Source organism: Coenobita brevimanus, chromosome 63, assembly GCF_032717465.1.
Source record: "Coenobita brevimanus isolate Jiangsu-jjx chromosome 63, ASM3271746v2, whole genome shotgun sequence".
NCBI classification, from domain to species: domain Eukaryota; kingdom Metazoa; phylum Arthropoda; class Malacostraca; order Decapoda; family Coenobitidae; genus Coenobita; species Coenobita brevimanus.
The window spans coordinates 42,259,957-42,283,164 of record NC_137016.1 but is presented as its reverse complement, the minus strand read 5'-3'; positions in this window follow the sequence as shown (position 1 = coordinate 42,283,164).

Sequence of the window (23,208 nt, the reverse complement as noted above, 5' to 3'; positions counted from 1 at the left end):
GTCTCCCAGTATATGATCTTCCCGGTAATATGGTCTCCTGGTATTTGATCTTCCCTGTAATATGGTCTCCTGGTACGGTATTTGATCTTCCCTGTAATATGGTCTCCTGGTATTTGTTCTTCCCGGTAATTTGGTCCCCTGGTATTTCAGCTTCTGGTAACTTAGCGCCCTGGTATTTGTTCTTCCCGGTAATTTGGTCTCCCGGTATTTGATTTTCCTTGTAATTTGGTCTCCCAGTATATGATCTTCCCGGTAATATGGCCTCCCGGTATATGATCTTCCCGGTAATATGGTCTCCTGGTATTTGATCTTCCCGGTAATTTGGTCTCTTGGTATTTGGTCGTCCCAGTAATAATTGGTCTCCCGGTATTTGATCTTCCCGGTTACATGTCCTCCCGGCCGGTCCTCGAGTCTCCCGATAATTTGACCCCCCTCCTGGTATTTGAACTTCCCGGTACCGTACTTGATCTTCCTGGTAATTTGGCCTCCCTCCCTCCCTCCCGGTACTCGAGCCTCCCGGTAAACGACAGGACCTCGGGTTTCTACCTTTGAACTCTCTCTCTCTCTCTCTCTCTCTCTCTCTCTCTCTCTCTCTCTCTCTCTCGTCGAGGCTGATATTATGCTAAACAAAGCCAAAGTTGCTCACAGTTCCAGGGAGAGGGGATCGTGCCTCTCCCATATCCCGGTATTTTGGTGTGTTCCCGGTATACTGGTGTGTCCCGTTATTTTGGTGTGTTCCCGGTATACTGGTGTGTCCCGGTATTTTGGTGTGTTCCCGGTATATTGCTGTGTTCCCGGTATACTGATGTGTCCTGGTATTTTGACGATGATTTTTGAAGTATTTGTACTTGACGAAGAGTGAATGTGTTTAGCCATCCTGTATGATTGCTGACTGCATTGTTTGACATGGGATGCAGGCTCATATATATATATATATATATATATATATATATATATATATATATATATATATATATATATATATATATATATATATATATATATATATATATATACGTAAAAACCACTGGTGTTCCCTGAATTACCACAAAAAATTAGGGGTTTGTACTCTATTAGCGATTTAAGATACGGGTGTATCCTGTATTGCGTTCCATCGTATACCGGCACAATCTGTGTGTGCGTGTGTGAGAGAGAGAGAGAGAGAGAGAGAGAGAGAGAGAGAGAGAGAGAGAGAGAGAGAGCCTCCTAGTAGCTGAGCGTCCTGGAGATACAACTATTGGTATCCTATTGACAGGGAGTGAGGAGTGTGCAAGAGGGTAATTGATGGGTGTGTATTGGCCTGGTGAAGGAGGAGTACGGTAAACTATTATCTTATACAGGGGTAGTAGCGTATCACGTATTATTCACCACGGTATACCCACCACAGTTCCATAGGCTCCTCTTGGCTGTCAGTAATATTAATCTAAAAATGCATAGGCCTACTGCTGACTGACTTCACTTACCCTATGAATACACCAGGCCTGTTACTCGTACGTCAATTTCGGTTCATTTGTCCATACTGTCACTGATATTAATGCCTTCAAAACTATGACCACTCTAAATGCTCAAGTCCATATTGTCACCAATGTTAACATGTGGCTGAATTTTGTAGATTGGTATTTCTTTCTTTAATTCCTTTTCTTTTCTCCACATCGTTTTTTTTTTTCCTTTGCTTGTGTGTGTATGTGTTAGTAAGAATTAAGGCTGTTGATGATGATGATGATGATTATTGATTTATTGATGCTTTTTGTAACTGATTATGAATACGATTTTAACCTGGATTCTTTTCCCCTTCCAGATCCACCACCAGTCACAGGTGAGTCAGGAATGAGAGTCATGAGCGGGTGTTGAGTCAGTGAGTAGAGTGAGAAGTAAATTGGAATTGGAGTAACATGGTGAGTCACTGAAGTCGAGTCAGGAGATTTGGAAGTGCAGACATAGCTGGCATAAAATCTATTGTTGAATGAATCCGTGAGAAAAGAGTCATTGAATTTAATAATGGGTACGTTGGAATGTGAAAAGTGAGTTACGGTAGGAGTCACAAAAGCGGAGTCAGGAGATGTGATAGTGTAGGCGTAATATATTATAATTTTGTGTTGAGTGGATCCATGAATAGAGTCAGTGTACTGAATCATGAGTACCGGTAAGTTGAAATATGAAGAGTGTGTCACTGTAGGTTAGTCAGGAGCGATGGGATTATAGTCATGTTCCGGGTGTATTGATGAAAAATGAATACTTGTGGACGACTCGTTGAGAGAGATGAAGTTAAGGATCGGTCGGGATATGAATAATACGTGAGTCAGTGAGGGTGAGAGAAAATAGATAAAGAGCAGAGAAAGGATACAGTTTCGCGAAAAGTTTGTGGGAAGTCGTGAGGCAGATGAAGTCGAAACCTAGATCTGGAAGTGAATAGTTTCCGGTGAGTCAGGAGAAATTTGGGTAGAATTCCACAGAGGCCATATAAATTTAGTCACTGGAGAGTCGTGAGTCAGGTAAAGATATCCAAGGTAAGTCGATCAGCCAGTGCATTCGGTGAGCCGTTACAGGTGAGCCAGGTATAAATGATTCTTACGTTATATCGTTATTGTATGTAGGTGCGAAAATCACCTTAATAACCAGCGTCTGTTATTCCCGTCTGTGATTTTGTTTTTCATTTCTCGCTCCTATTCTTTCAGTCTTTGATACTATTTTATACCCTTTTTTGTACTGCATTGCCATTTTAAACGTACTTAGAATTCAGTATTTACTAGATAGTCTGTTAAATTCTCTCTTTTCTCCGTTAAACTCACCCTGTACCATGAGAAAGAAGTATTGTAAATTATGCAGTGTTTATATAAATGGGGATATTTCGTGTTTCGTAGTCGTGATACGGAAAAAAAAAATGGAGAATTGAAATAGTCAGCTTGGATGCCAACGCCTTTTGTTATTCACTTTAATTTTTTTATTTCCTTGTAATGGTATTTTTTTTCCCTTATTTTTTACGTCTTTTTATCCACTGGTTTAATTTCCCTTTTTAATCCAGTGGTTTATTTTTTCAGTATCCACCGATTTATTTTCTCTTTTTATTCACTGGTTTATTTTGTTCCATTTTTATCCACTGGTTTATTATTATTTTTTTTTAATCCATTGGTTTATTATTTCTTTTTATCCACTGGTTTAGTTGTTTCATTTTTTATCCACAGGTTAATTTTTCATTTTACCTGGTTTGTTTTTCCCCATTTTTTATCCACTGGTTTTTCCTTTTATCCATTAGTTAATTTTCATTTTTTATCCGCTGGTTTGTTTTTCGTTTTTCATCTACTGGTTTATTTTCCCCCTTTTTTATATACCGTACGGGTTTATTTTTTCCAGTTTTCTTATCCACTGGTTTAATTTTTTCATTTTTTTTTTATCTACTCTGGCTTATTTATTTCATTTTGTATCCACTGTGGGTTTTTTTTTTTCCCTTTTTTCATCATTGACCCAAAATTAGTTCTAAAGTGTTAAGTAGATGTGTGGGTGAAGATAAGTACATAAACAAGCTGTCTTATACACTTCTTAAAGTAAAAAGTATGATACGGACGGGGACAAAAAGTAGGCCACCCTTCCACTACGACTACGTCACAATTAGGGCATGTCCGTCACTTCCCTCCTAGGTAGATGCATCATATCAGAATCGTCTGTGGGGTAGAGAAACATATCAAACGTCTCTCAGCTTGGGGATCTGAGCTAGGAAAGGGAAAGTGAGAAGTGGAAGAGGTGAAGAGTATCAGGCAGGAAAGGGAAAGTGAGAAGTAGAAGAGCTGAGGAATATTAACGAGCAAAAGGAAAGTGGGAAGTAGAAGAGCTGAGGAATATTAGCTAGCAGACGGTACGGTTTGAGAGAGAGAGAGAGAGAGAGAGTGTGTGTGTGTGTGTGTGTGTGTGTGTGTGTGTGTGTGTGACGTCTCCCAGATAGGGTGGCGGCGATTTTCTTGTATCACTTGACGGCAGGTATTCCTCCAAATAGCTACTTCTTCAGGGCGATATTCGTCTTACAGAGAACAATACACCTCCGCCTTGCTATCAGGGTAGGAAGGAGCAGTGCAGTAGTAGTGCCTTATATCCCGCCTTAAGTGTCATCTTGGCAGTATTTTTCCTTGCATTTTTTCATGGTGATATTTTTCCTTGCATATTTTCATGGTGATATTTTTCCTTGCATATTTTCATGGTGATAGTCTCCCATATATTTCTTTAACATTCTTCAATGGAAAACAGTACACTCCCATCCCCACCTCTCCGCCAAGGCATGGGGATCAACACAACATTCCCCTTTATTTTGCCTGCGATTTTCCTCCTTATATCTTCCTTTTATTTTCTTTACGGCATTATCCTTCCTTACGGTTCCTCAAAACGATATCTTCCCGTAGACAACAATACCCCCCCCCATCTTTCCGTCAGGGGAGGGGGGAGCAAAACAATAGTCCCTTTTATTCTGGGCGGATGACGGAAGTTTGAGCATAATACTTGCCAACGGCGGGACTTTGGCACCGTCTCCGTATCGCCTCCAGATGAAAACAATTTCATTATGAAGGAAAAGTTTACATATTAAGTGCCACTCTCTCCTCTCCGGCCTCACCTCACCCCCTCCCGTATCTCTCCTCACCCCCACCCTGTCTCCCCTCTCCCTTCCCGTATCTCCTCTCACCCCCACCCTTTCACCCTTCACCCCATCCCATCTCCCCACATCCCACCCCATCTCCCCATATCTCCACCCCCATCTCCCCATTCCCCCAACCTATCTCCCCATTCCCCCAACCTGTCTCCTCTCACCCGCACCTTATCTCCCTCCATCCACGTCCTTAGACAGGGCTTGATTTTTCCCTTAATCTTCCATTTCCCTCTCTATCGTTCCTCTCATCCCTTCATCCGTTTTTCCATTCACATTTATTTCATCCTGCATTAACCTCGAGTTTCAGAATGTACTAATTTCAAAGCAGTATTGACAGAATGAAGTGATTGATAACTATGGATAGATAAATACATCATTAAGTAACGTTTAGATACTTGTAACTCAATATAGACATAGGTATTTTAGTTAGGTAGATTGGCATGACTCCTTCCCCTTCATCCTCTGCCCCCTTGTTCATTCTCCTGTTCTTCATATTTGTCTTCTACTGCAATTATTTTAGCTCAGTCCATCTCATTTCTTTTTTTTTTAGGGTACTGATGGTGATAGAAGCAAAGAGGTACCGGGTATACCTTTTTATGTATTTAAGGGAATGAAGGTCTGGTGACTCTCTCTCTCTCTCTCTCTCTCTCTCTCCCTCCCCCATCATCTTCCTCTATCACTCTCCCCCTTCCTCCTTCCCCCTTTTTCCTATGTCCACTCCTTCCTCTCCCATGTTTTCTTCTCCCTTCCTTTTCTCCCCTCTTCCATTTCTCCTCTCATCCTCTTGCGACCTCTCAAGAAACATCTACCAAAACAACGAAGGTGCCACAATGCATAGATTTTAGGAGGGCTGCCCTTTAAATCGCGGTTAGAGAGAGAGAGAGAGATAGAGAGTTTCCTTAGTCTGGCAAGTTACTTAATTTAGCAGTGAAGGGGGAACTGTTCTAGTCCTTGAGAGAGGCCGCATCAACTCTACCCTCACCAACCCTTTCTACCTCATCTGTTCTACCCTTGCTACTCTCACCTACCCTTTCTACCTGATCTGTTCTACCCTTTCTACTCTCACCTACCCTTTCTACCTGATCTGTTCTACCCCTTCTACTCTTACCTACCCTTTCTACCTCATGTTCTACCCTTTCTACTCTTACCTACCCTTTCTACCTGATCAGTTCTACCCCTTCTACTCTTACCTACCCTTTCTACCTCAACTGTTCTACCTTTTCTACTCTCACCTACCCTTTCTACCTGATCTGTTCAACCCCTTCTACCCTTACCTACCCTTTCTACCTCAACTGTTCGACCTTTTCTACTCTCGCCTACCCTTTCTACCTCATCTGTTTCACCCTTTCCACTCCTGCCTATGTTTTCTACCTCATCTATTCTACCCTTTCTACTGTGACCTTCCTGTTGTACTCGCCTGCCCTTTTGAAACTTGCCCGTTTTAATCTACTTACGTTTTGTACGGTAGCCAACCACCACTTTCTGCTGTGCCTTTACACTACATCACATCACATCACACAGACACACCACCATACACATCACATAACCACCACACCACACCACACCACACCACATCCTACCCTACCCTACCCTACCCTACCTTACCTTACCTTACCTTACCCTACCCTGCCCTACCCTACTCTACCCTACCCTACCCTACCCTACAGCGCCACACCACACCACACCACACCACACCACCTTTCCATTATATCATCACCACACCACACCACATACCCAGACTTTTCCACCATCTTTACCTTCTGCACTCCATCACACTCCATCACTCGTCAGCTACACCCCCCCCCCTCTCTCTCTCTCTCTCTCTCTCTCTCTCTCTCTCTCTCACTTCCCTCCTTCCTTCTCCTTATAAGACCTATCGCACTACATTTCTTTCCATCTCTCTCTCCCTCACCTCTGCTCTCCAATAGCTTTCTCTCCATCCCACTTCTCGGTTTCCTTCGTCCCTCCAGCATGTCTCTCCCTCTCACCTCTAGCGCTAACTTTCCCTCCATCTCTCCTCTTCTAACCATCTTTCACTTCATTATCCTTCTCCCCCGCCTCTACCTTCCATTATCATGGAAGGTAATGCACACTCTGCCTCATTTCTCCCACCCCCTCCCTCATCCACTCCTTCCTCCCCTCTCCCTCCTCCTCCCTTCATCCCTCCCTCCTCTCTCCCACCTGCTCCCTCCATCCCATCCTCTCCAATTCGTCCCTCCCTCCCTCTGCACACAGATATTGTACACAACATACTATTTCTAAACTATGCTATTACTCTATGTTGATTACATTATATTTAACCCTTCCAGTTCGAAAAGTATTCCAGTCTTAGTAAAATAGCCAGAAGATAACAAGAAGGTAATTGGAATAAAAAAGCAAAGACCCTTTTTACTCTAACTTGGCCCCAAAATTGCCACCTGTCTTGAATGCCGAGTTGTAGCCATAGATTAGCGCTAGAATATGATGCTAGTCACGAAGAAGTGTCGTGGAAAGGACGTATAGCCATCGTATTGCCCTTTCCCAGCCAGTAATTTATGTGAACTAAGTGCAAAAGGACGAAAATCTGGGCCAGGTCAAGGTGGAAGGAGGACCGTATATTTATTTATGAAGCTAAGTGTTTGTAAATTCTCTTTATTATTATTATTATTATTATTAATTGTCGTTTTCTTCATTTTTTAATATCGTCTAGGTCCTGATCACAGTTATTCTTGCAACGTGACATTAGTCCTTTTTTTTTTCTTCTTTTTCTACTACCTGCATTTTACTTTGCACTTTTTTTTAATCGCCAACATTTTACACCGAGCTCAACCTTTCTCTCTCTCTCTCTCTCTCTCTCTCTCTCTCTCTCTCTCTCTCTCTCTCAGCAGTTGACATTGCGCTTTTTCCTTTTTTTTTTTTTTTTTTTTCTGCCAGCATTTGACACTGAACACTACCCTTTTCTTGTAATTTTCTATTTTCTTTTTATCACCATTTGACATCGCACCTTTAATGCGTTTTATATACAGTATATATAATTTCTCTCCTGCCGTCATCTAACACCATACATCATCTTTTTTCTTTTCCTTTTTTTCTTGTTTTTTGGGAGTATGATGCCCGATAACCCCTTTTACCTATTTTTCTTTTTCTCGTGTCATGTTTTCTTTTTCATGTCAGATATACCGTCGCACATTGTTATTCAGTTATTTCTGTTCATCATCATCACCATCATCCGGGCCTCCTTTCCCATCCTAGGGCAGGGTGAGGAGAAGGAGCGTCTGACAGCCCGAGTTTGCCCACTCCAATGGGCCTCGCTTACATTCACTCGTTATTCAAGCCCTAGGAATCCTGACCCCACCTGATACGCCATAAACTTTCACCACATTCTGTAGCTTCCAGCATCAGATTTACCGCTTATTCTGAGTTTTATTTTATCTTTATTTATTTACCTTCCGGCATTGTACTCAGAACTCTCAGGTTTTTCCTCTTTTCTCTCCCTCACCCCCAGTCATTTGGCATCGAGTATTTAAATTAGTCATTTTTTCTCTTTTTCTGCCTTTTTCTTGCCAGCATAGGACACCGTATATCAACTTCCTCTATTTTTTTTTTTAAATTATTCCACCGACATTTGACACTCTCCATATTATCCTTTTTTTTTTTTAACCCATTTTTTTTTTTCATTTTTGATTCTTGTACTTTACACCGTATTTACACATATTTTTTTCCTGCTCAGTATTATAATTCGTTTTATTTTTTTTTTAATTTTTACTGCCAGCTTTTGTTTATTTTCACCGCATTAGCACTTTTTCATTTTTTTCATATCTTTTTCATTGCTGTCGTTTTACCCTACATCCACACATTATTTTTTTTTTAATGAATTTTATAGTTTTCTCATTTTTTTTCTAGCTTCATTTGAAACCACAAACTACTTTTTTTTTTTTTTCTGGTCATCCGCATTAGCAATTTTTCTTTTTTATTCATTGTTTTTTCATCGCTGTCATTTTACCCTGCATCCACACAGTATTTTTTTTTTCTTTTTTATAGTTTTCTTTTTTGTCTTTATTTAAAACCACAAACTTTTTTTTTTTTTTTTTTTACGGTACCGCAGTCATTGTACATCGCACTTAATGATCCTTATTCTCTTTCTTTTTTCTTTTCTTTTTTTTTCTGGCTACGTTTAAAACCACAAAGCACCACTATTTTTTTCCTTACCGCTATCATTTTACTTCGCACTTAATACTTTTTTCCTCTTTATAAATTCGTAGCAGGATTTTAGCGTAGTGGCTCTAACTGTACATCCAGATATTAATTATCCTTTTTTATATTTTCTCTTTTCTCTTTTTTCTGCTTCATTTAAAACCATAAACTTTTTTTTTTTCTGCCATTTTACGTCGCACTTCTTTTTCTTTATATTCTTGGTGGTCGCACGTACCGTATTTTTTTTTTTTTTTTTTTTTTTTTTTTTTTTAAGTGGCATCATTTTGGCGTTCTGGCGCTTAGAACCTCGTGGTGTAGAGCTCGCGTCTGAAATCACAATGGGGCGTCCATTATTGAGGGGGCACTGTCAAGGACCTTTAAAAGTTACCCATTAAAGATTTACCGTTGATCAGTTGCTGCGGTTGGGTCACATTCACGTACACGCACACGCAATACACGTACACGCATATACGCACATGCCATACAGGTACACACACACACACACACACACACACACACACACACACACACACACCAAACATAAAAAACCTTCAAGTTTGTAAAATAGCCTATCCCTTGACACGCAGTCGTAAAACTTTTTATTATCAGTCTTACGCATTTTTCTTTGACTATACTTAACCATTAGTAAGATTCTTTTCACAAGGACATTCTCTCTCTCTCTCTCTCTCTCTCTCTCTCTCTCTCTCTCTCTCTCTCTCTCTCTCACACACACACACACACACACACACACACACACACACACACACACACACAACTTTTGCCTCCTTCAGAGTTGTGATCTTACCAGAAGTGGGTAAGATAAAAGTGAAGTTAGCACAGGACACTTACTCTTAACGTGCAAGTTTTTCTCTCTTTTTATTTTATTTTTTTCTCGCTCATTGCCATTCTTTCTGACCTATCCTCTTCTTTACTTGTTTTTCATTTTTTTCGTTCGTATATCTTTGCATTTCGTGTCAATTTTTCTTTTTTTTTTCTTCCTCGACTCTTATTTGTTTTATATTCGTGTTTTTTTCAATTTTGGATTTATTTATTTATGTTTTTCTTTTTTGTCTTCATAATTCTTGTTTAATATTTTCATTTTGTTTATATTTCTTTGTATTTTTTGTGATTATTTATCGTTTGTATTCTTATGTCTTTTGTATATATTTTTTTTAGTTTTCTGTTTATTCGTATACATTTGATTTCTGTACGTCTGTTTTTCGTGTTTATTTCTCTGCATTTCGTGTATATTGCTTTGGATTTCGTGTTTATTCCTTTGTATTTCATCTTTTACTCAGAATATTTTTATTTCTTGTAGCATATTCCTTTTATTCCTTTCATCCCATACATCACTTCTTTATCTATGTATCGCCAGTAAGGTTAAGCATCTTTTTTTTTTTTTTTATCTTGCCTTTCCATTTCCCCTTCTTATCCCGCCCTTCCTTCTCTGTACCTTCCCTTCCTCCTCTCTACCTTCCTTTCCTTCTCTCTCCCCATCCTTCCTCCTCCCAACCCTTTCTCCTCTTGTCTCTGCTCTTCCTTCTCTCTCTCTCTCTCTCTCTCTCTCTCTCTCTCTCTCTCTCTCTCCCTACCATTTCTCCTCACTTCGTGCCTTTTCTCATCTCTCCCTATCCTTTTCCCTCTCTTCCCTCCCTTCCTCCTCTCTCTCCGCCCTTCACCCTCTCTTCCTACCCTTTCCTTTCTATCCCTGACCTTCCTCCTCTCTCCCCGCCCTTCTCACTCTCTCCCTATCCTTTCCCCTCTCTCCCCGCCCTTTTCCCTCTCTCCCTACCTTTTCTCCTCTCTCCCCGCCCTTCCTCCTTTCTCCCCACCCCTCCTTGTCTCTCCCCACCCTTCCCCCTTTCTCCCCGCTCTTCCTCGTCTCTCCGCTCCCTTCCCCCTCTCTCTCTCTACCTTCTCTCCCCCAGTATCCTCCCCTTTCCACTTGTTTCCCTCCCCCTTCCTCTGCTTTCACCCTCCTACCCATCACCTTTTCTCACCAACCGGTTTCCCTCTTCTCTCCTCTCTCCTTCAAAGGTCACATCTGTCAATGTAAGGCAGGGATGCTTTTCTGTTGAGAGAGAGAGAGAGAGAGAGAGAGAGAGAGAGAGAGAGAGAGAGAGAGATGGTCTTTTTTTTTTTAGACGAACTCGCTTCTGACCTCTCCGAGATTCCAAATTTCAGTTTATAATTGGAACATCTCTCTAATTACACTTAATCAGAATGCAAGTAATCACGTGAAAGAAACAAACACAGTGCAAGTAACCAGATGACAGAAACAATGCGGCTGTAACCTTATAGATTTTTTATTTTTTTAGTTCCTGAAAAAAATTTAAAGAAACAAAGGAACGCTAACACTCTGGCTTTTATTATTATTGTTTTGACCTGAAAAAAATATGCTGTATATATAATTAACGCCTTCAGTACGAGAACGTCATTTGTAGTTCCAGCTTGGTGGTTGTGGGCGGCTTTATTTGACACTTAAGAAACTCCAATCGTCTTAAAGAGGTCATTTGAAGGCTGTACCGTATCAAACCTCACCTGTTCGAGAAGGTTTGTCCTAAAGCTGAATAGAATTACCTGGAGAGAGAGAGAGAAAGAATAAAACAAATTAAGTAATCGGAGTGGCAAGGTAAAGGTGATTATGAGATTTTTTTTTTTATATATTTAAACATGGAGAGATGTGGATAGTGTAATAATAAAACGTTGATAAAAGGAAACTGACTGGAAGAGAAGCATGTTTCCTTGTAAGTTCCATTTTTTTCTCTCTATAACTGAGGAGAAAGTAGTAGTAATTCTGTTAATATTTTTGCATAATACTGATAAAACATAAAGAAACGTCTGTTGTATTGCATTGTAGAAAATAGTTGATTTAAAAGCTGACTATTACCGTATGATTTAGCAACAAATTTCCAACACTAATTTATTCGTGTTTTTATTCGTCCCAACCTCAGGCGATTTTTAATATCCTCAGGGGAAACCAAAAGAAAATATTGAAATTCGTGAGTAAGATTCTGGCCATGAATAGAGAGGCTCAAGTTTTTTCCTGCCTATGATTCGATTTTATTCTACTAGCGAAGATTTTAGTACCGTAGTTGAAGATAAAAAGGCTAAGTGGAAATGAACAGTTAGCACCTAAATGGAAATGAACTGTCAACAACTAAATGGAAATGAGCAAACGAAATAATGAACATGAACAAGCAATACCTAAATGGAAATGAAGAAGCAACACCTAAATGAATATGAACAAGCAACACAAAAATGAAAATGAACAAGCAATACATTTTCCCCGTAATCCAATGCACGTTTTCTTTTATATTTTTCATTTGCAATCCAGACGATTTTAGTCAGCGTAGAAGAGACTTTAATGCCTGGAGGGGTTAGATATGGCCTTCATTAACCCCTTCAACACAAGAAGCTTTTCCTGAGTTGAGGGAAATCGTCTGGAGGTGGCATGATTTAACAGGGTCACCTTCCGGAAACGTTGATTAAAATCAGATTTATTGATTTGTTTAATATTAAGAAAAGGTGTATTAAAAGTGATAGAAAGAATACAAGAGGAAGGGAACACTGACATTTTTTCGTCCACATACTTTACAGTAAAAGAAAAAGACCCTAATGATTTCCACCCTCTTTGGTACTTAGCAAAAAAAAAAAGAAAAAAAATGAGGCGTCTGTGACCTTTTACATTTTTTCACCTTTTTCCTCAGCTGTATCTTCTTTACACATCCAATTTGCTTTTGTCGTCAGTACAGAAATCTTGCATTTGTGTGTGTTTTATATCTATCTATCTCTCTATCTATCTATCTGTCTATATCTCTATCTGTATGTATATATATATATATATATATATATATATATATATATGAATGAATGACAAAATATACAAAGTGCAGAAAAGTAGAGGTAAATGTATGATAGACAAGCATTTATAGGTAAAAGAACAATAGGAAAAAATTAGGCAAACGAATGTCAAAGCAAAATTATTGTTAAAAGTTGGTAAGAAAAAAAAATATGTATATAAAAGGAATAAAAAATTGAAGTGAAAGAATACCCGGTAAGAGATAATTAGAATTAGTGAGTTGAGAGACGGAGTTCAGAAGAACGAGTGCAAGAAATTGAGAGTTTGTAGACTTAAGAGTGTTGGAATATAAAAGGTGAGGGAGCTGGAGGGATGAGAAAGGTCAGGGAAGGAAATAAAGGTTAAAGGAGTAGTGGAAGTTTGAGGAATGAGGTGAAGGGAAGATTATGCCTCCGAAGATTAAAGAAAAAGGCGGACGGAAAAAATAATAGTAGCAGATAATAACAATAAAAATGATGATAATAATAATAATAATAGTAAATAATAATGATGATAATAATAATAATAATGATAATAATAATAATAATAAGTGCTCGTGGGCCTTTCGGGCTCCTCGCACTTGCTCCTGCGGAGGGCTGTCACGTTTATATGATGTTCTAGTCTAATGTTGTCATTATCGGCCGTCAAGGCGACATCGAAGGTCCATTGATGGTCCGTTTATGTGCTGTTGTAGTCTAACGTTGTCACTTGCATTTTTTGCAGCTAACCATTTGATCGTGTTATTTGCAGCTTCGGGAATGGAACCCAAGTTGTCCGAACGCAAGTCCGAAATACACACACAGACACACGGCTACTACTATAGCATAATTATTTTAGTTGTAGCTATGAGAAAAAAATTCTACGAAGATCCTATGCCGGGCGCCGGGAGCGGCGTTTTTTGGTCAAAGTGTGATCGCTCGTTAAATAGAGTAAAAGGTTTTCAGTCGTGATGGGACCAAGTTTTTTCACATCAGCGAATTTTTTGCGATTTTTGTGCCAATTTTGGTGCGATTTGAATGTGTAATTTCGGCTGCCCAAAATACACACACACATACAGACAGACACACGGCTACTGCTATAGTATATTAGATAATGATACACTAATACTACTGCTAATACTCGTATAATTATTATTGTTATTATTATTATTATTATTATTATTAGTATTGATTTGTCTTCAACTTCACACCATCGGAATCTGAAAAAGTCGTGATGATGATGATGATGATGATGATGAATTACATGATGATAAGGACGATAGGAGAAATAAAGAACTAGAGAACAACGGGAAGACACATTTAAGTACAAGAGGCAAATAAAGAGGGAACAAGGCAGTGAATGGAGGAGGAGAGGGAGAGAAGTTTGCCCTTGCAGGATTCCCTCAAAGAACTCTCCCCCACCCAGACTGCAGCCCTTACCTTCACACACACACACACACACACACACACACACACACACACACACACACACACACACACACAGTCGTATTGAGTGTGTGTGTGTGTGTGTGTGTGTGTGTGTGTGTGTGTGTGTGTGTGAGAGAGAGAGAGAGAGAGAGAGAGAGAGAGAGAGAGAGAGAGACTGCTGCTGCTGCAAACTTCAAAGCTACCAACTTTCTCGCACCCCCACCCACCCCCTCCCTGAGTGTATTAGTTCCCTCAACATTCTTTGCAAGTTTTCAGGGTTTCATTAAGCATTTTTCTTCACCCAGCTCTCCCCCCCCCACCTCTCTCTCTCTCTCTCTCTCTCTCTCTCTCTCTCTCTCTCGCCAACCACCTCACAGGTTTCCAAATATTTTACTTCAGTGTTGTAGCGAAGAATTGTGTTTGAGCGCAAATATGGGGGGAATGAGTTTCGAGATGGGGATGTGTGGAGAGGTGGAGGAGAAGCAGGATCGGGAGGAAGAGTGGAAGGGAGGAAAGGGAGGGGAAGGTGAGAGGAAGAGGAAGGAGGGAGAAAGATGAGGGAGGGAAAGGTGAGAGGAGGAGGAAAACGGAAGAGAGAGTAGGGAGGGGAAGGTGAAAAGAAGAAGAAGGAAGAGAGACTATTGAGGGGAAAGTGAGTGGAAGAGGACGACGGGAGAGAGGGTAGGGAGGGAAAGGTGAGAGGAAGAGGAAGAAGGGAGAGAGAGAGTAGAGAGGGGAAGGTGAGAGGAAGAAGAAGAAGGGAGAGAGAGAGAGAGAGAGAGTAGGGAGGGGAAGGTGAGAGGATTAGGAAGAAGGAAGGGAAGGTGAGAAGAAATGAGTTTTGATATGAAGCTGTGTGGAGATGTTGAGGAGGAGCAGGAACGGGAGGAAGAGAGAAGGATAGGAAGGAATGATATTAAGGGATAGAAGGTTAGAAGGAATATGTTTGGGGATGAGGATATGTCGAGAGGTAGGGGAGGAGCAGGAAGGGAGAGAGGGGATGGAAGGGGAGAAAGGGGGAGGACGAGGAAGGGGCAGAAGGAAGGGAAAGCTAAGAGGAGAGGGAAGGAGAGAATGAGTATGTTAGATAATGATATGTGGAGGAGGAGGGGGCATGGTTTGGGGTTAGGAAGGAACGGAGGGAGAGATGGAAGAAGAAGGAAGAAGAGAAGGAGAGAGATGAAATAAGAGAAGAAAGGGACGAGAGGATGGAAATGGAAGAGGAAGGGAAAAAAAAGAAGGAAAGGAAAGAAGGAATAGGAAGGATATAAAGAAGGAAAAGAAAGTAGAACACGTTGAGAGAGAGAGAGAGAGAGAGAGAGAGAGAGAGAGAGAGAGGGATTCAGAAGATAGGGTATGTGTGGATAGAAATGAACATGGTTTGAGATTTGGGGAGGGGAGAAGGAAAGGAAGGTGACACCGGGTGGAGATGATAAGAGGAAGGAAGGATGGAGGGAAGAGGAAGAAGGAAGGGCAAGAGAAAGGAAGGGATGGAAAGAAGGAGGGAAAGGGAAGATTGGAAGACTTTTTTTTTTTAATCCATCCCCTTTCTTTCTTACCATAATCTCCATAGTTGCTTTCTCTTCCAAACTTTCCCCTCCCCATCCCACTTCCTTTCCCCATTCCTTTGTCCTTCCCCATTCCTATCCCTTCCGCCTCTCGCCCCTTCCCCCTCTCGCCCCTTCCCTCTCTCGCCCCTTCCCCTTCTCGTCCCTTCCCATAGCCCTTTCTTTCCCCTTCCTCTTGCTCTCACCTTCACTCTCTTTTTATTGTATTTCTTCATTTTCATCAATACCTCCAATAAAGCACACATTTGCCTTTCATCTTCCTTTTCCTCCCTTCTCCTTCCCCTTCCATTATCACTAGTCTCTCTCTCTCTCTCTCTCTCTCTCTCTCTCTCTCTCTCTCCTTTCCGTGCCACTCTTGCCCTCTTTTCTCCTCTCATCTGCTTCATTGCATATACTTTTTTTCTCTTCTCCCTTGCTCCTTCCTCTTACTCATTTCTCCTCTCCCTTTTCTCATTTCTGCTTCATTTTCCAATCCCTCTTCACCCGCCCCCTCCCTTCCCCATCTCCTATCTTCTAAGTTCAATCCCCCCCCTTCCTCACCTTCCTTTCCTTTCTTCCACCTCCCTACCTTCCCCTCCTTCCCTCCCCTCCCCGACCCCGTCCTTCCTTTCTTCCCCCTCTTTACCTTCCTCCCTTTCCCTCCCCTCCCACACACCCTCCCCACCCATCCCTTCACCCCCACACCTGGCAGCATAAGGAAATCATCGACAGGTGCGGATGTAAAAAAAGGTGGGGCTAATTATAAGATGGGTCCGCAGTCCCCTCCCTGTGGGGGTTGACGGCTTGGGGTGGGAGGAAGTGTGAGGTAGGTATATAAGTAGGTAGGTAGGTAGAGAGGGAGGTAGGAATATAGGAAGGTAGATAGGTAGAGAGGGAGATGGTAATATAGGAAGGTAGGCAGGTAGGAGTATAGGTGGGTAGAAAGGAAGGAAGAATGAAAATAAGGGGACGAATGACAGAGGATGACAGTACAAAGGATAGCAAACAGGAACAGAATTGCTAGTCTTTTCGTGGCTATTTGGTAAAGGGAAGGTTTTAACTAACAAAACTAATCAGTCAGCTAAAGACAGGATAGAAAAGCAGAAGGTAGGTAAAAAGGGAGGAAGGAAAGAAGGAAGGAAGGAGAGGAATAACAGAGAATGATAGGAAGGAAGAAAAAGAAAGAGAGGAAAGAGGGAATGAACAGAGATGAAGATGAGCAGCTAAAAGGAAGAAGGGATTAAAAAGCGATGAAAATAAGCGTGAAGGATGGAGGAAGAAAGGAAAAACGAAGAAGACAAACGGGGGAAGGAAGGGAGGGGGAGAGATGGAGGAAGGGGGAGGGGTGCAAGGACAGAAGGACGAAAGAAAGAAATGAAGAAAAAGAGACGAAGGAAGAGAGGCGGGGGTAGGAAGAAAATGGGACAGGTAAGATGCGCACTAGGATCAGTAGATATATTAAAGAAACTGAAACATCTGATATGTTATGGGAAGAAAGAATAACCTACGTCTTCAGTGTATATACCTCAGTACTCTCTCTCTCTCTCTCTCTCTCTCCTCAAGACTCATTTTCCACTCCTACACACATCTTGAAACCCACCAAAAAAGTATAAAAAAAAAAAAAATCGAAAAAAAGATCGTACACCTACTCGCTTCTAAGACTGTCACTCGAAACGTCTTAAAAGGTATAGCTGCTCCTCCTCCTCCTCCTCCTCCTCCTCCTCCTTTCTTGTTCTTGTTCTTCTTGTTCATATTCTGGTTCTTCTTGTTCTTCTCGCTCTTCTTGTTCTTGTTCTTCTGGTTCTTTTCTTTTTTCTGGTTCTTCTTGTTCTTCTGTTTCTTCTTGTTCTTCTTCTGGTCCTTCTTGTTCAAGTTCTTCTGGTACTTGTTCTTTTTCTTATTGCTCTGGATCTTCTTCTTGTTCTCCTCCTCCTCCTCCTCCTCTTCCTCCTCCTCCTCCTCTTCCTCCTCCTCCTCCTCCTTTGACTGGTCACTTTTACCCTCCCCCTCTCAGAAGCGGAAAGTCTGGACGTGATTAGGACGAATAAGGAATTTTTTTTTTTTTTCGTTTCGTCAGTTGTCAGTATTCAGATGGCGAAGTTTTTTGGGAGAATTTTTTTTTTTTTTTTTTCCCGTCAGTTTTTCGGTATTCAGATGATATTTTTTTTGGAGAGAGAAGGACCTTTTTTTGTATGTCCTTTCGTTCAGATTTTAGTATTTATTTTCTTTCGTTGCTTTGGTCTTTTTTTTTTCTTTTTTTTAGGACGCTGCTGTGATGAAACTTTGTGGTAATTGACGAAGGCCTGGATGAAAACTGGAGGCTAGGGGAAAAATACGCACTTAGGGGAGAAATCCGGGGAAATAATAGGGAAATTTTTAGGGGAGAGGGAGAGTTGAATTTTGTGTGTGGTCAAGAGTTGGATGATTTGGTTCGAGTTGGGGATGATTTTTGGTTGGAGAGACTTTCGACTCTCTCTCTCTCTCTCTCTCTCTCTCTCCTCTCCTCTCCTCTCCTCTCCTCTCCTCTCCTCCTCCCCTCCCCTCCCCTCCCCTTCGCTGGACACATTTTATTGACAAGTTCACTAACACTGGCCGTTAAAAGGTCCGAGAAGAGGAAGGAAGGAAAAGGGGGGAGGGGGGAGGGAGGAGGGAAAGAGATATGGAGGGAGAGACGGGAGGAAAGGAGGGGTGTGATACGGCGAGAGAGAGAGAGAGAGAGAGAGAGAGAGAGAGAGGAGGGGGTAGCGGGGGGGGCGGAGGGAATAGAAGAAAATTGTAATAAGATACGCGAAAGTTTAAAAATCCATTAAAAAAGAGAGGTTGTGAATAAGAGTAAAAAATAATGAATGATTGAAAAAAGTAAAAAAGAGATTAGAGTAAGAGAGAGAGAGAAAAATATGAATTACGTAATCTAGACTGTAAGGAAATGAATAATAATAATAATAATAATAAATAAGAGAGACTTGGAGTGAGATTAAGGGGAGGAAATCAGAGAGGTAAGGCATGGTGAGAGAGAGAGAGAGAGAGAGCGAATGTTGAGTGAGTAGGGGCGTCTGAGAGCAGGAAATTAAAAGAAGAGAAAATCTGGGAATGAAGAAGACTTGGCGGAAAAAAAAAAATCGTAGATGGATGCAGTAGTAGTATGGGGTAATACGTGTACAGCAGGAAGATTAAAAATTAAAAAAAAATGAAAAAAAAAAAAAAACTACTGAAATATATTTGACCAGCAAGCAGTGTAAAAAAATCTTATAGTCATGTTCGCCTCTTACGTATATATACCGGGTATATATATATATATATATATATATATATATATATATATATATATATATATATATATATATATATATGAGCCTCCATGGTACAGTGGTAGAGTGTGCGTTTCGCACGCTGGTGAGCGCGGGTTCGCCTCCTGCCAGAGTTGAAAAAACTTTGGGAAGCGTTCACCAAGCCACTTGCTACTTTGGCGGACACAAAGGGTGCTGTGTTTGAACCAGTGTCGCATACTAGTATGCTTGCACCCAATCGGCTTCAGTCGGGCTGATTACACTTGGTTCACAGACTACATACACATCCAACAATACAGTCACACTCACAAGCACTTCTCACCCTACTTACAGTCTCTGCCAGACAGCCTAAGCCACTGGGTAGAGATACATTGGCTGTTTCGTCCCTGCTTCAGTAGGGATATGCCGGTCCTGCAGTGGACCTCAGCTGATGATGATATATATATATATATATATATATATATATATATATATATATATATATATATATATATATATATATATATAGACACACACAGACGAGTATTTCATTTGTTTTATCCAGTTGCTTCGGTAATATTTATTTTTATAATTTTGTCTGTCTGTCCATCTATCATTTCATTCATGTATTTCAGCCTGAAGCTAACCAGTATGCTCAGTAATAGTAAAGCTGCCTGGGATCGGGTTTCGCCTAATTGGAAAACCCAAACAGGCCAGGCACTTAGTTTTGGCCCGTTCAGCTAACTAACTACTCTGAAACACTTTTAAATCCAATGAAAACCAGCCATTTTTACTTATAATTCTAAATCTTTGGATAACACTATACACATTTTGAAACTCCAAAATTGAACTTGGAACAGGCAGTTAGTTTTAAGCCTAATGACAAACAAACTAAGCTCTAACTAATTTAGAGTTGGAACCACTTCAAAACCAAACAAGGAGCGGTACCAAGGCACAGCAAACCCGTCCCCGGCAGTCATTTTAGTGCTGGCGTATAAACACAACAGGATATCGAGTCAAAGATGTCACATATCAAATTTGGAGTAAATCAGGTGAAAATTTACAATTTTATGCCCATTTGAAATTGTAGGCCCGACCCTCCTGACATTGACCTCCCTACCGCTAACTGGGGAGTGACCCCCCTGATGTAGTGGATGCAGATTTGAAAGTTGCTCCTGTAGGTTTTGGTTTCATGTCGGTATGACGAATTGGAAGGAGTTATGGCGAAATATCGATTACTATTTATTTATTTATTTTTATTTTTTACATTTTTCTGGCCCTACAGCCTGGGTCTTGGCCCAGTTTGGCCCAAAATTTAATTAGGTGATCTGAAGGTCACAGCCCATCATCCCTGTAATTTTAGTCAAAATCGCACTTGCAGTTTTCGCATGAAGTTGTTAACAGACAGACAGATAGACAGACAGACCGAGTGAAAACAGTACCCGTCCCCGGGCTCCTCCAGGGCAGGGACGGGTAATGAGAGCCAGCTGACCTAACTTGTGGTGCTGAAGAGCGGTGCCATCACGTGGTGGCACAGATGGGACTGGGTGGTAGAGCTGCCTTGTTATACCTAATACAAACGTCATGCTGTCCCCTCCCAGTTCCCCGAAAGGAGGATGGTGGACTGTGGAAGAAAGGCAACTTTGGCCTGTAGTTCACCGGGTTCACTTTCAGATGAGACGGGTTGTAACTACTACTACTACTACTACTACTATTACTACTACTACTACCACCACCACCACCACCAAACTCACAATAAAGCAGCTTCAGATCGCGCTACACATATCCAAGTCATACAATCCGGCCATTAGATTTAACCCCACCAATCACCACCACAATCCTTACTCTAACTGGCCCCTAACCTGCCATTAGCCCTGGTCTCTGGACGCTCTGAAACTTTGATGTGCTCTAAGATTCCCCGAAGTTCCTGACCTTTTTGTGAAATGGTGAGAAAAAAAAGAGAACTAGGATCTATTTCTTGGCAATGGCTTTCTTCCCTCGTGGACTTGTGCATGCCTTCGTGTTTTTTTTTTTCCTCATCCTTTCTTCTCCTTTTCTCATTCGTTTCTCTCTCTCTCTCTCTCTCTCTCTCTCTCTCTCTCGTATGGTATATAACTTTCTTCCCTTTTTTTATTTCCATATATACCTTCTTCATTCCTTCCTTTCCTTTCTCGCTCAATCATTATACCCTCTTTTCTCTTCCCTCGTCTGTTCCCTCTTTCCCCCAAGCCGCCCTTTACCTCCCCTGATGTCCCTCCTCCTTCTCCCTTCTGCCTGTTCCCTCTTTCCTCTCCCTCTCCCTCTTCTCCTCTGTTTTTTCTTATTCCTTATTCAATCCTCTTCATTTTCCTTCATCTTCCTCATTCTCCCATCCCCTCATTTCCCTCATCTGTGTTCTTCCTCCGCATCTCCATGTTGATCCTCCATCATTTTCCATCCTCCTTTTCCGTAGCCCTCCTCCCATTCCTTTATTCTCTCCAAATCTGTCTTCTCTGTCTTCCATTTTTCCTTCTAAATAACTTCCTCACCTCTATCCTCCGTTCCCTCCAACTTTCACTTTCCTCACTCCTCTCCTCATCCTCACGTAATGCCTTCCTTCCCTTCCCCCCTCCTTCCTCTCCCTTTGTTTTTTTTCTTCCATCATTCTCTCCTGACCTTTCATATCCAGTGTAGGAGCTCATGTATCTCTCTCTCCCTTTCTCTCCCCCTTCCCCTCCCCTTCTCTTCCTCCCTCTCCCCCATTTGACCAACTCCCTCCCGTGCCTCCCCTCCCACACCACCCTACCCTCATTTATATTCATCTTTCTCTCCCTGCCTGGCATTCTTTCTCCCCTGTCTGCCTACCTTGCGCTTGTTTTATTTTTAACTTTCCTCAGAAATTGCCCAAGTTACCCCTGTTAGTATAGAAAATGAGAGTGTTTTAATATAGATGTTGGGTGTAGGCTATAGCTCTAGTATTATTCTCTCTCTCTCTCTCTCTCTCTCTCTCTCTCTCTCAGTTGCACAGTCGTCATTTTCATTTATCAGTACTACTTTCAACCCTTCTACGAAAATTTCCTTCCCACATGTCATCCTTGCTCAGTTCTGCCTCACCTGCTTCTCTTTTACCGATTATAGGCAGAGGGTCTGGGGGGTGGGGGAGAGAAGCTTCTATTGTGCTATCCTTGTCTCTTCTTTTCTCTCTCTCTTTTTTTTTCTGTAGATGATTTTGTGTTGGTTTATATATATTCGGATCATTCATTGAGACTGGAAGATTTGTTTGTGTTTTGTATAACACACACACACACACACACACACACACACACACACACACACACACACACACACACACACACACACACACACACAGAGGCTATACCATACATATATAAAATGAATTATGAATATTTTGTGCCCCCTTTCCCATGCAACGCTCGCCTCCTCACGCTCTCTCTCTCTCTCTCTCTCTCTCTCTCTCTCTCTCTCTCTCTCTCTCTCTCTCTCTCTCTCTTATCTCTCTCCTTTCTTCCCCTTCCACTCTCCCCTCTTATCTCCCTTCCCTGTCTTTCCCCTCCCTTTATTTTACTCCCCACCTCCCCCTCCTACCCTAACACCACTTTCTCTCGCCTCGCCCCCCCCTGCCTCCCCTCCGGTCCATGGAGGCTGAGGTAATTGGCCGATTTTCCGAGCCGGTCCGCTGAAGTTGGCGCGAGATCGGTCCAATTAGGCTGCCTTCCCCCACCCTGTTTCCCCTTCCCCCTCCCCAATCCTCCTTCCCCCACCCCCTCCCCCTTCCCAGTCTCCATCTACCTCCCACACCCCTTTCTCCCTCGCCCTCTCTCTCTTTTTTTTTCTTCTTTTTTTTTTTTCCTCCTCTCCTTTCCCCATCACGTCTCCCCTTCCTCTTCCCCCTTTCATATTCCACTCAGGCATTTCCCCCTACTCTTTTCCCTGCGATCCCTTCCCCCTACCTTCTTCCCCCTCGCCCCCTCTCCCTTATCTCCTTCCCCAACCCCTTCCCGTCCCCTCTCCTTCCTCGTCCCCATTTTCCTTGCCCTCCTTTTTCCCCGTCTCTACTCCTCTTCCCCACCTGTCCCCTATCCCCCTTTCTCCATCCCTTTCGCTCCTCGTCTTCCTCTAACTCTCCTATCTTCCCTCACTTTATCTTCCTCTTCCCTCCCTCCCTTTATCTAACTTCTGGCCACCCCCTCTCAGTTCCCCCCACCACTATTTTCCCTCCCTCCCCTCCCCTCCCCTCCTTTCCCTCATCACTCACTTTGCTCAGTTTCCCTCCCTTCCCTCCTCCCTTTATCTAACTTCTGGCCACCTCCTCTCCATCCCTCCACCACTATTTTCCCTCCCTCCC